The sequence below is a fragment of the Myotis lucifugus genome, unplaced genomic scaffold, assembly GCF_000147115.1.
Source record: "Myotis lucifugus unplaced genomic scaffold, Myoluc2.0 scaffold_157, whole genome shotgun sequence".
Taxonomy (NCBI): Eukaryota; Metazoa; Chordata; class Mammalia; order Chiroptera; family Vespertilionidae; genus Myotis; species Myotis lucifugus.
This window is the reverse complement of record NW_005871205.1, coordinates 1,831,920-1,842,718: the sequence shown is the minus strand read 5'-3', so window position 1 is coordinate 1,842,718 and position 10,799 is coordinate 1,831,920.

Genomic DNA, 10,799 nt, shown 5'->3' with positions numbered 1-10,799 from the left:
GAACAGAAGTCTCCGTCCCACCCTGTCCTCAGCCACTTCATTCACCTCATCACATGCGATACTGTTACTATTTCCCTTTGTCTCCTTCCTGAGATGTTCTGTGGGTACACAAACTTACTTACATGGTATATTCTTATTCCTTTTTCATCTCAGAAGGAGCGCCTTGGTGTTTCCATTTCCGGTATTTTGGCTTCTCCGTGAGTCATAGGGAGCTGGCACATTCTGCTAGCGGCTGCATAGTATTCCATGGACCATTCGGGGGAGGCTTTTGGGACAGAGAAGGCACCACATGTGTTTGCTGAGTGAATGGAGGGTCTCTCTGGCTGTCACAGGGGCCCTATAACCGTGCGGCTCTCTAGCTATCTGGTATTAGGTGCTCAGGGAGGGGAGAGGTCCGTCTGGGCTGGCCCCCGAGTTACATCAAAGGCTGACGGTGCCTTGCGTGAGCGGCTGAGGGCAGTACCCACCTGCAGGCCAGGAGGGTTGGGGCTGGGGCTGGGACACCCAGAGACTCTGGCTTCTGCCTCCCGCCCTGCCTTGGTTTTTGCATTGGTTAAATGGCATTATTAAGGTCAACTCCGCTCCCTGAAGATACAAGAATTCAATTGCTACTCGGTCTCCAGGAGAGGGAGAAAAATAAGGGAAGTCCTGGAAACTGGAGCTGAAACCTGTGAGAAAATATTGTCATCATTTAGCCCAGGGACGCACCTCCCCTGTTCTCCGACCTCGCTGGCACAAGAGGAAAGGCAGTAAAATGAGGGAAGGGGTGTTGTCATTGTCTTAAGATGAACACTGGCATCTCCTTACTCTTACCTCAAGGTCTTTCTATCGCAGCTCTTTTCAAATATGTGTGCATATTTGCACACTCACCTGATTGCGGTGCCCTCAGATGTACCCAGGTGTTCATTAGCAGGTGTCTTTATACATAAGTATATCCCAGTGGGTACATTCCCACCTCTAGGCCTTTGAGAAGGGCCCCCCTTAAAGCTCGGCAGCCACTGGGGGAGATGACCAGTCAGAGTGCTGAGGACTGGTGTCCCAATTCTCAGGTGAGCGTGTGTCTGGGATGGAGGCGACATGTGCATCCCATCCGGAGCCTCTCCTCCCTTCTCTTCCATGTCTTTTCCATGATTCATAGCCTGGATTTCAGGACACTCTGGGGTGAGGAAATGTGGGGAGGAGTGAGACTCGGGGGCAGGAGAAGTAAATACCTTCCGCGTGGATTGGGCTGGCTTGACAGGTGACGAATGACAGCCCAAATTCAGTAGCGTGCAGGAAGATTAACTCCAGGGATTTGCTCTCTGGTGCTCTCCGGTTTTCAAGTACATGTGGTGCTCCCCCTGCTATGTCCGCAGCCTGGCCACTGATGCTGCTGTTTGCTAGGGAATGCAGACACCACACTGCACGCCACCATACTGCCAGGCACAGGGGCATGGAGGCAGAGAATCGGAGGAAAGCCAGAGGGAAAGGAGAGAGGGAAGGGAAGCAGAATTCCGGATATCAGCCTAAGTCATCTTCCGTTCCCGCTTTCTGCAGATTGGCCCCCACAGCCGGTCTGGCCGTCTCCTGAGCCACACGCCTGCAAGACTCATCTCTTACTCTGCTTCCTCTCTGGTTCTTACCCTTCTGTTGTTTCTTCTGTTTCTGCCTTGGGCGCCCCTCCTTCCCTTGAAGTAGAGAAAGAGAGATTTGAGGGAAGGCCTTTGCCGATAAGTGGGAGGAAACAGGGGCCTGATCGGGGGAGAGGCCTCCAGGCAATGGAAGGAGGAGGAAGGGAAAGGGGGGCGGGGAGTCTCAGGCACCAAAGCCACTTGGCTCTGCTTCTTAGTGAGAAGCTCAGTGCTCTTTCTCCTATGGGGGCTTTTATGGGACGTTTAGCCTGCGGGGGCTGGGAGGGCAGCTCTCAGCGGTGCCCCTCTCTCCTGTCTCAGCTGGCTGCTGGCTTAGGCAGGACTTTCAGGGTTGGGATTTACCAACCTCTTGAATGAATCTGTGAGCCAGTGTCTTCCATGAGTTCTGGGGAACTCTCAGCCATTATCTCTCCTCAAATATTTGCCTCTGCCCTATTCTTTCCTCTCTTTCTGGGACGTTCATTAAACATGTATTAGGCCTGCATCCACTGTATCTCCTATCTCCTCCATTGTCCTCCCCTTTTATGTCCCTCTGTGCTGCATTCTGGGTAATTTCTCACTATTATCTTTTACTTTGCTAATTCTCTATTCCACTGCATCTCGGCTGCTTTTGAATTAATAAGTTGAGTTTTAATTGCAGCTACAGTGGATTTTAAAAAAAAATTTTTAGGATCGTTACCCTTTTTTTCAGTCCATTTTGTCACCTTACATCATTTCTTATTCCCTGCAAATATTTCCAAGCTTGTCTTTTATTTCTTTGGCCACAGTAAGCATGTTTGTTTATAGCCTGTTCTGATCGTTCTGAGGGGTGAAATCTTCTCAGCTGTTTTTCATTTGTCTCTGGTTTCTATCATTCTGACTCATGGAGCCTTATTTTCCTGTGTGCGTGGCTATCTCTCACCCTGCTCTGGGAACAAATATATGGCAATTATTTGAGTACGAAGGGGCCTCCATCTAGAGATGATTGTGCTTACGGGGGCACCACCAGTCCTGAGCTCTCTAAATTGAGTTCCCTGGACCACCCAGGCAACGTGAAACTGGGATGGTTGTAGGGGGGAAAGCCCCAAACGTCTAAATTCAGGATCGATTCCGAAGAACTGACTTGTAGCCTTATTCAAATTCATGAGCTTTAATAGGAGAAACTTACATAGACAAGCAAAGCCGCTGCACTCCCAGGGGTGGCCGGCCGGGAATTAGCCACACCTCTCCCAGGACAGGGTCTCTTTTTAATAGGGGGTTAATCGTAAAATGATATGGTGGGTAGTCACATAGATCACCAGAAAGAACAGCGCCTTCCTCAGTTAACAGATTCAGGCAGTCATCACGCGCTGTACATTCATTAACCTCCTTCCTGGGGGGACGACGTTTATCTTTGGGTGGCATTCCAGTTTTCTGGGTAGCCAGCCACGCCTGGGGCTACAGAGAGTTAAACAGTCACAGAAGGTTAAACAGCAAGTCCAACATTTCCCAGACACCTTTTTTTTTTTAAATATATTTTATTGATTTTTTACAGAGAGGAAGGGAGAGAGATAGATAGTTAGAAACATCGACCAGCTGCCTCCTGCACATCTCCCATGGGGGATGTGCCCGCAACCCAGGTACATGCCCTTGACCGGAATCGAACCCGGGACCTTTCAGTCCGCAGGCCTACGCTCTATCCACCGAGCCAAACCGGTTTTGGCTCCCAGACACCTTTGCTGCTGGACCCACACTGTATCTCTGCGTCCCCGGGACCCTGACGGTGCAGCCCTTTGGGATCTCGGTGTATTGAGGGGAGGATCTTCCATTAGTCTCTCCACCCTGTTCAGGGACTGCGCTTGAATTGCTAAGCCCCTCCTTGTTCCAGGTGATCAGAATGAAAGTTCAGGTTTGTTAAGTGGTTTCTATGCTCTGGTCTTCTCTTCCGTGTTGGCCTGGAAATCCCTTGCTATTTATCAACTCTTTGGGGCTTTTACGATGTTTTTGATATATTATCTAGCACTTTCAGTTGTTTTCACTGGGATAGTTGGTCCAAATAACTCAACCTGCCATTACCAGGCTTCCTGCTTCAGTTGCAATCAGATTATTCGTACCCCAAATCCATCAGCTCTCCGGTACGTCCTCCATTTACACTCCCCTAACCTTCCTCCTAAGATACAAGGGAGTGGGGGGGACAGAAATGCCAATTGTCAACGAGAATGACCACCTCCCTTAGAGGGCAGTAGGAATGGGAATCTCATAACAGCCACCTTGGGAACCAGATTTAGGGGTGGACCAGCCAGGTTTTCGCTAAAGGGCCAGGATACATAGGACCCTAAAGCATCATCATGAGTTGCAAAAAGATCGAAGGAAATTTTCCTGATGAGATGCTTTTTAGGGAATTACTATATTTGTTTAAAAGGAGGCATGAGTGTTTTGATAAGATGCAGGTGTAGGCTGTGACACCCCTCACCGCCCCCACCAAGGTCAACTGCCTTCGGCTGAGGGTGGGCCCTGCCTGCTGCACAGCCTTTGCTTTCAAGGATGGAGCATGCAATGGCCCACCAAAGCTGAATTGCTCAGAACAATAGAGCGATGTGTTCTTCTGTTCATGCTTCCTCACGGCAGCGCCTAATCTCTTTAAATAAAGTGCTGAACAAATATTTAAATGAAATCCGTTTTCTCTCCATAAGGGTAGCAAGAAACTGGCAACACACGTCACCTCTGGGGAGCGACGCTGGGTGGAATCTCGTTACGTGTAGAAAAAGGCCTAGAAGAAAGCACTGGACAGATAATTGCTATCCTGAGGGGCTTCAGGGGTAGACTCGGCATGTCGGCGTCCTGCCCACACCTAAGCTCCCCACCACAGCGGGGGGTCTGGGCCTGAGTAGGATAAAATCCACAGAAAGCAGGGGAACGGTGGTGTGCGGCATCTGGAATTTAGGGAACAGAAGGGAGTGGGATTGCAGGGCCCACGCTGGACCTCGTATCACCGCGCAGGGTTCTTGCACAGAACCTTGAGAGTATCCAGGCCACGCTTGCTGCATGGATACTTGGCAACGGCTCTCTGCTTCCTGCCTCAACCTTGGCAGCTCTCTCTCTCTCTCTCTCTCTCTCTCTCTCTCTCTCCCTCCACTTATCATACTTGCCCATCTTTATTTTCTCAATATTTAGAGGGGAATAAGAAGGGAAGAAAAGCTTAGAAAAGACATTGGGAAGAGTCCAGTTATTTTTGGAACAGATTGTCAGTGCTCCCTGCCCAGATTCTTGAAGGAAAGGAAAAAGCTGAGGTTGGTTGAATGGGGTGGGGGAGGTCTACCTGGAGTCCATCCACAAAGGTTTCTGGACACCCCGGGGATCTGGACAACCCTGGTCCTTATCATTGCTCCTTAATAACCCCTCACCACGTTACATACGCTTACCAAAGGTTTCAGGGCACTCAGTTTATAGACCTCTCATTCCATCTTCGCAAGAGCCCTGGGAGGACAGGGCAGGCATTTTTATCCCCATTTTGCAGATGAGAAAACCGATAGCTGGTGAGCAACAGAGCCAACATTCCAACCCCCACCCAGGCTTTCACACCCAAGCCGTTGTCCACAGCCAGAGACAGGCCTCATGCTCTCACTCCAGAGCATCCTGGGCCCTAGCTCAGTGCTTTTATGGGCAAGAATGTGGTTCATTCCATGTTGCAAATAACAGCATTCCCCACCCCCCCCCACCCCACACCCCTGCAAAGGAAGAGAAGGAACATAACCCCCAATGGGAAGAAATTCTAAAGCAGCCCCTGGGAACCTTGGGAGAAGCTGTTTGATTTATTCCAATCCCTACTGGTATTCGGTGCCACATTTATAAAAGTCAGAGCCGGAAATGAAGTTCCCCCCGCCCTGGCAGCTGCTGGTGGCTGCTACAGCTCACCAAGGGTTCAGAGCAAGTGCTTCCCCCTCCCCTTGATTGATGGAGAGCTGAAAATAAAAGCCCCCTGGAGCCCCGATGGGAGGGAGGGCAGCTTCTCAGGAAGAGAAAGGAAGTGATCTAGAAAAGGCTGATATTGATGGAACAGAGAGGGTGTGCGTGAGTGCGTGAGTGCGTGTGTGTGTGTGTGTGTGTGTGTGTGTGTGTGTGTACATAAGGAAAAGATGCGGTTTTTAAGGCCATGTGGAAAATACATACATACTTTCTGCTCATGTACAGAGAGGGAACGTAGTAAAATCTGTGGTTCCTTTCAGGGGCTCGGACGCAAGATGAGGGAAGGAAAGGGGGTCGATGAGGTTGTCTTTGTAGCTTCCGGGGTTCTGCTCTTCCTAAGCAGAGCCTGCTATCTCCTGGGGTCAGGGCCAGGGACAGGGGCTGGCAGAGACTTAGAGCAAAGGGTGAAATGGAAGAGGGTGAAAAGAAAGGAGAGGTAAAAGGCTCCCAAAGGACCACACAGATGCAAGGTCTGTCATTATTAACTAAACCAGTGGCTGAGATCAGAGCACCTTCTCCTCGCCCTTCCCCCGCTCCCTGGCTGGGAGCAGCTGTGGTCCCATAGGGACTGACTGAGGCAGACCCTTCTGCAATAACGCCTTCCCTTGCCGGTCTCCGGTCTCCTCGGAGAACAGCCCTAGCTGAGCACCTGGAGGATGCAGCCCTTAACCAGGCCTGGCCTCAGTGGTTCCCAAAGCAACAAGACATTTACAAGTCACTTTTAATTTGATTCTTTGTACCTTTATTTTAAAGCCTACTAAACCAAGTAGTTCCAAATGAGCATTGTCCTCCTCGCAGACACCCCCCTGCGAGGCTATGCAGTTAATCCCGTGCCACTCACTGTGTGGCCCAGATCATCTTGGAAGCTGCTGTGTGAAACACCTCAGGACCCGTTTATAACCCAGGCAATAAAGCGTCATGTTACTTTATCGGGGGTTCCTTTCTATCCCTTCACTTGATTTATCAGACCTGTTTCCTGGTAACTTCTAGCCCTTTCCAAACACCAAGTGCTCTGCCAAGCTGCCTTCTCGGAGCGGTCCGGAACAGCCCTCGGGAGGACAGGACGGTTCAATGGCAGGTGGAGGTATAATTACTAACAAAAGAGAGAAACACCCAAAAGGGAGAACCGTCGTTATGTTAATGTGATACGAACCTGGGTGAGTTTTCTCTTCACTCTCCTTATGTGGATAGAAATGTTTCTGTTTAAAAAGTGTGCAATAGCCCTAACCGGTTTGGCTCAATGGATAGAGCATCGGCCTGTGGACTCAAGGGTCCCAGGTTCGATTCCAGTCAAGGGCATGTACCTTGGTTGTGGGCACATCCCCAGTAGGGAGTGTGCAGGAGGCAGCTGATCGATGTTTCTCTCTCATCGATGTTTCTAACTCTCTATCCCTCTCCCTCTTCTCTGTAAAAAAACCAATAAAATATATTTTAAAAATAAAATAAATAAATAAAAAGTGTGCAATAAAGAAAATGCAGTGTATCCATGCAATGGAATATTATTCAGCCTTAAAATCGAATGAGCCCTGGCCGGTTGGCTCAGCGGACAGAGCGTCGGCACACAGACTGAAGGGTCCTGGGGTCAATTCCGGTCAAGGCACGTGTGGGAGGCAGCCGATCCATGTGTCTCTCTCACATTGATGTTTCTCTCTCACATGGATGTTTCTCTCTCCCTGTCTCTCCCCCTCCCTTCCACTCTCTCTAAAAATCAATGGAAAAATATCCTCCAGTGAGAATTAACAAACATACAAACACACACACAAAAAAACAACTAATGAAATTCTAATGCATGATGCAACGTGAATGAACCTCAAAGACACTATGCTAAGTAAAATAGGCCAGACACAAAAGGATAAATACTGTATGAGTCCACTTATTTGAGGTACGTAGAGTAGTCAAATTCATAGAAACAGAAATTAGAATGGTGGTGGCCAGGGGCTGGAGGAGGGGACGTGGAGGGGGCAGTTACTGTTTAATGGGTGCAGAGTTCAGTCTGGGATGATGAAAAAGTTCTGGCGATGGTGGTGGTTGTGGTTGCACGGCAATGTGAATGTACCTCATGCCACTACACTTACACTTAAAATGATGAAAATTGTAAATGTTCTATGATGTGAATTTTACCACAGTGAAATAAAGGTGTGGCCAGCACAAGCAAATCTATTCTCAAAAAGCGAAGACTTGATATCCCTGATGTTATTCAAAAGAAGGTGCTACGGTGGGCCAAGGCCCAAAATACCACTTTTGGCCGTCACACCTGCTTCAAGAAAAGCTCTGGGCAGGGCTTCTGTTCTCACATCTACATAACGCCATGCAGCTTTGTTGCTGCTGTGCGGCCTCCCCCAGCCCTGGAACATTGCACAGCACAGCTGGGCCGGCCTGACCTGGCCCGATGGGCTGGCCCGCTCCCCTGGCAGCCTGAACGAGGCCACAGCAAGCGGCGGCTCTGCTGGCCAGGAGGCTGCTGAGGTGGCTTTTTAATCCTCCAGCCGTGCCGTCCTAGTGATTGCTTTTATTAGGAAATGTAATGAAAAAGACTATATGAAGCCCCTGCCAGATAAAAAAAAAAAAAAGCTAATAAGATTTTGCACCAAGTGTGGCGAGAAAAGAAAGGGGGGAAAAAGCACATTAGGAGTCAGATAATGAGATAAATGAAAGACCGCAGGGAAGATCATTTTTGCAGACTTGCCGGATGGTTGTAAAATTTTTAATTTGCTGAATTCTCTTTTTTTTTCCGTTGTCCCTGACTCTCTGCATCTCTTTCACCCTCTTTCTGATGCTCTGGATCTTGTCTCAGTCTTTCTCCCTCTGCCTCTCCCTCTCTTCCTTGGTTTCTCTGGTTCAGCTCTTGCTTTTCCAGTGAGTGTGTCCTTTCACTGTCGCCAAACCCTGCCTCTCAGGACTTGGGTAGGAGGCTGGTACCTTGGGCAGTGAAGCTCCGCCAGTCAAAGGTAGGAGGAGGACAAAGGACTGCCTCCCCACACCCTCGCCTCCACACACACCCCAGGCCTTCCAGAGAGCTGCTGTGGTTTGGCTGAAGGGAGAGAAAGAGGGAGAGATCAAGGGAAGAAGCGGGGGAAGAGGACTTTGGAGGAAGGACAGGAGATCAAAGACCAGGGAAGTAAGGAGGAAGAGAAAGCCCCCGCTGCTCCTGCAAATCGATTCGCCGCAATGCCCGCCCTCCCATCTGCGCTCTGAGTTGCTGAGCAGAATGCCACCTCCGTGGGATGCCAAGCCTACACAGAAGGGCTCTGGGGCACCGGGCGGGCACACAGGCCAGGCTGCTGGGGCCCACGGGGCCCGCCTTGCCCCGTAGGGAGAGGTCCCGATTCCCCGCAGCCCTCGATGTCACCACCCAGCTTTGAATCTAGTTTTTAGTCCTTGCTTCAGCAGACTCCTTCCTCCTGCCCCACCTTTGAGATTTCTTAAGCGTTTGCTCCTCTGCCCAAGTCCCAGTTCCCTGTGGCAGCTGGAGGGGTTGAGAGTGGACACAACTGCTGCTTCCCCTCGGGGAGGGACAAAGCTTGGGAAGTACAGGAATGAATGGCTCAGGGTGGGAACACACTGCTCATCATTAGGAAAATCACTCTCAACCCTCCCACCCTTGTTCCTTCCCCAGGGGGAACTGTCTGCTCAGCTCCCTCTCAGGAAAGTCCTCTCTCTGTGCTCTGCCTCCTGCAGACGTGTGCTGCTGGCTACCTAGCGAATGGGCATCTCCACTACAGCCACCGCAGAAGATTAACACACACACACACACACACACACACACACACACACACACGAACATCGGTGAGGTCCGTGGGAATGGGAGGATCTTCGAATTAGGCAAAAGACCAGGTGACATCCGATACATGTCAACAGAACTCTGGGGAGCACCGGGGAGCCACCAGAATCTGGGGGAGTCTGACAGTGGAGCCCCAAGCCAGGCTGGGCAGAAGGGGAAGGGGCCTGGGAAATAAGATGGATTGAGACTGACATGGGCAAGCCCCGAGAGGGAAGATGGAATAGGTTCAAGGTTAGTTGGGAGTGCGTGGCTGCAACTTGACTGTGGAGTAAAATAAACTGAAAAAAAAAAAGAGGGACTATATACATACATGCTTCCTATGCCACCAGCTCTGAGAACCTGAGGGTATTTACTCATGTAATCCTCACCCTCCTATGAGGCTGTTAACACCTCCATTTTAAACAAGGGGAAACTGAGGCACTGTGAGAGGGAGGGGCCAGGATCGCAAGCTCCAGAGTCTGTGCTACCCACTTCTCTCTACTCCCCGTCCCCCCAACAGGGTACCGGTTTGACAATGTATCGGAGACTAGTCGAGAGGAAGAATAGTTCTGTGGTTAAGAATGTGAACTTGGGGGCTAGACAGCCAGACACTGACTAGCAGGGTGACCTTGGATAAGATCCTTAGAACCTAAGATCACCCCTCAGAGCAATGCTCAGAGTGACTGAGTGCATGTAGGTTAAAATACTGGCCCCTAAGCTCCGGCAGTGGCAGGGTGTTTTTTGTTGTTGTTTTGTTTCGTTTTTTAATATATTTTTATTGATTTCAGAAAGGAAGGGAGAGAGAGAGAGAGAAACATCAATGATGAGAGAGAATCATTGATTGGCTGCCTCCTGCACGCCCCAAACCGGGGATCGAGCCTGCAACCCAGGCATGTGCCCTGACCGGGAATCGAACCCTGACCTCCTGGTTCATAGGTCGACGCTCAACCCCTGAGCCAAGCCGGTCAGGCAGTGGCAGTTTTTAATGTTGTCATTCTCCGCTTCTCATGAGAAGAGGGGAGCATCTTCTGTGAGTGACAGCTGGCAAGCTTCTACTTCCCACCAGAAACACCGGAGATGGGTCCTCCCAGGGATGGACTTCTGAGGGGCACACAGTCCTGCAAACTGGCCCTGAAGAGCTCCAGCACCCGAGCTCAGCCTCCTTCCCCAGGGCCTCCCTCCCCTGCTCTGACCTGGGGAGCCCAGGAGTTTCCAGGCCAAGGGAGCACCGTGGTCCCGTGGCTCATTGCATTGTTCCAGGGAGAGTGTGTTGCCACCCTCTTTCCTGCCTCCTTCCCTCCCCCAGCCTCTGCTTTCCTCTTGATGGAGAAGGCACAAATTAGGCAGAAAGGAAAATGTTGACAGTTCCCAGCCCTCCCTGGCTGGGGATAAAGAGAAATGCGTTAACAGTTGAAGCTTTAGGCGGATCAAACACGGTTGGGGAGACGCTTCAAATGTATTATTCATCTCACCAATGAGATGCA